The sequence below is a fragment of the Syngnathus leptorhynchus genome, unplaced genomic scaffold (genome assembly GCF_054491065.1).
Source record: "Syngnathus leptorhynchus isolate UIUO unplaced genomic scaffold, UIUO_Slep HiC_scaffold_76, whole genome shotgun sequence".
Lineage (NCBI taxonomy): Eukaryota > Metazoa > Chordata > Actinopteri > Syngnathiformes > Syngnathidae > Syngnathus > Syngnathus leptorhynchus.
In genome coordinates, this window is record NW_028232043.1 from 25,001 (window position 1) to 27,908 (window position 2,908).

Consider the following 2,908-nt stretch of genomic DNA (forward strand, 5'->3'; position numbering starts at 1 on the left):
CCACAAGGCGGCGACATTTCCCCGTTACCGGTGGCTGCGCGGCGGGTGAGTGACAGAGCTTATCCGAGCGGCTGGAACTCTGCGCCGGCGTGGTCGAGCGTGAGGCCTCGGCCCTTTGGCTGCCTGGTACCTAAAACACTTCCATTGATCCAGCCACGGAGGGTGCTGGCTGGTGGCTCCATAGCTCCATAGCTCCATACCTCCAGAGCTCCAGAGCTCCATAGCACCAGAGCTCCATAGCTCCATAGCACCAGAGCTCCATAGCACCAGAGCTCCATAGCTCCATAGCACCAGAGCTCCATAGCTCCATAGCACCAGAGCTCCATAGCTCCATAGCACCAGAGCTCCATAGCTCCATAGCTCCATAGCACCAGAGCTCCATAGCTCCATAGCACCAGAGCTCCATAGCTCCATAGCACCAGAGCTCCATAGCTCCATAGCACCAGAGCTCCATAGCTCCATAGCACCAGAGCTCCATAGCTCCATAGCACCAGAGCTCCATAGCTCCATAGCACCAGAGCTCCATAGCTCCATAGCACCAGAGCTCCATAGCTCCATAGCTCCAGCCTGGGTGGCTGGTGGCTCCATAGCTCCATACTTCCATAGCTCCAGTCAGAGAGTGTGCTAAAATTGCACTAAGTGCGAAAGCCCATTCATTTACAACGGCGTGTCCACAAGGCGGCGACATTTCCCCGTTACCGGTGGCTGCGCGGCGGGTGAGTGACAGAGCTTATCCGAGCGGCTGGAACTCTGCGCCGGCGTGGTCGAGCGTGAGGCCTCGGCCCTTTGGCTGCCTGGTACCTAAAACACTTCCATTGATCCAGCCACGGAGGGTGCTGGCTGGTGGCTCCATAGCTCCATAGCTCCATACCTCCAGAGCTCCAGAGCTCCATAGCACCAGAGCTCCATAGCTCCATAGCACCAGAGCTCCATAGCACCAGAGCTCCATAGCTCCATAGCACCAGAGCTCCATAGCTCCATAGCACCAGAGCTCCATAGCTCCATAGCACCAGAGCTCCATAGCTCCATAGCTCCATAGCACCAGAGCTCCATAGCTCCATAGCACCAGAGCTCCATAGCTCCATAGCACCAGAGCTCCATAGCTCCATAGCACCAGAGCTCCATAGCTCCATAGCACCAGAGCTCCATAGCTCCATAGCTCCAGGGCTCCATAGCTCCATAGCTCCAGGGCTCCATAGCTCCAGGGCTCCAGGGCTCCATAGCTCCAGGGCTCCATAGCTCCAGGGCTCCAGGGCTCCATAGCTCCATACCTCCAGAGCTCCATACCTCCAGAGCTCCAGAGCTCCATAGCACCAGAGCTCCATGGCTTCAGAGCTCCATAGCACCATAGCTCCATAGCACCAGAGCTCCATAGCTCCATAGCTCCAGCCTGGGTGGCTGGTGGCTCCATAGCTCCATACTTCCATAGCTCCAGTCAGAGAGTGTGCTAAAATTGCACTAAGTGCGAAAGCCCATTCATTTACAACGGCGTGTCCACAAGGCGGCGACATTTCCCCGTTACCGGTGGCTGCGCGGCGGGTGAGTGACAGAGCTTATCCGAGCGGCTGGAACTCTGCGCCGGCGTGGTCGAGCGTGAGGCCTCGGCCCTTTGGCTGCCTGGTACCTAAAACACTTCCATTGATCCAGCCACGGAGGGTGCTGGCTGGTGGCTCCATAGCTCCATAGCTCCATACCTCCAGAGCTCCAGAGCTCCATAGCACCAGAGCTCCATAGCTCCATAGCACCAGAGCTCCATAGCACCAGAGCTCCATAGCTCCATAGCACCAGAGCTCCATAGCTCCATAGCACCAGAGCTCCATAGCTCCATAGCACCAGAGCTCCATAGCTCCATAGCTCCATAGCACCAGAGCTCCATAGCTCCATAGCACCAGAGCTCCATAGCTCCATAGCACCAGAGCTCCATAGCTCCATAGCACCAGAGCTCCATAGCTCCATAGCACCAGAGCTCCATAGCTCCATAGCACCAGAGCTCCATAGCTCCATAGCACCAGAGCTCCATAGCTCCATAGCACCAGAGCTCCATAGCTCCATAGCACCAGAGCTCCATAGCTCCATAGCACCAGAGCTCCATAGCTCCATAGCACCAGAGCTCCATAGCTCCATAGCTCCAGCCTGGGTGGCTGGTGGCTCCATAGCTCCATACTTCCATAGCTCCAGTCAGAGAGTTGGCTAAAATTGCACTAAGTGCGAAAGCCCATTCATTTACAACGGCGTGTCCACAAGGCGGCGACATTTCCCCGTTACCGGTGGCTGCGCGGCGGGTGAGTGACAGAGCTTATCCGAGCGGCTGGAACTCTGCGCCGGCGTGGTCGAGCGTGAGGCCTCGGCCCTTTGGCTGCCTGGTACCTAAAACACTTCCATTGATCCAGCCACGGAGGGTGCTGGCTGGTGGCTCCATAGCTCCATACCTCCAGAGCTCCAGAGCTCCATAGCACCAGAGCTCCATAGCTCCATAGCACCAGAGCTCCAGAGCTCCAGAGCTCCATAGCACCAGAGCTCCATAGCTCCATAGCACCAGAGCTCCATAGCACCAGAGCTCCATAGCTCCATAGCACCAGAGCTCCATAGCTCCATAGCACCAGAGCTCCATAGCTCCATAGCACCAGAGCTCCATAGCTCCATAGCACCAGAGCTCCATAGCTCCATAGCTCCATAGCTCCAGGGCTCCATAGCTCCATAGCTCCAGGGCTCCATAGCTCCAGGGCTCCAGGGCTCCATAGCTCCATAGCTCCATAGCACCAGAGCTCCATAGCTCCATAGCACCAGAGCTCCATAGCTCCATAGCACCAGAGCTCCATAGCTCCATAGCACCAGAGCTCCATAGCTCCATAGCACCAGAGCTCCATAGCTCCATAGCACCAGAGCTCCATAGCTCCATAGCACCAGA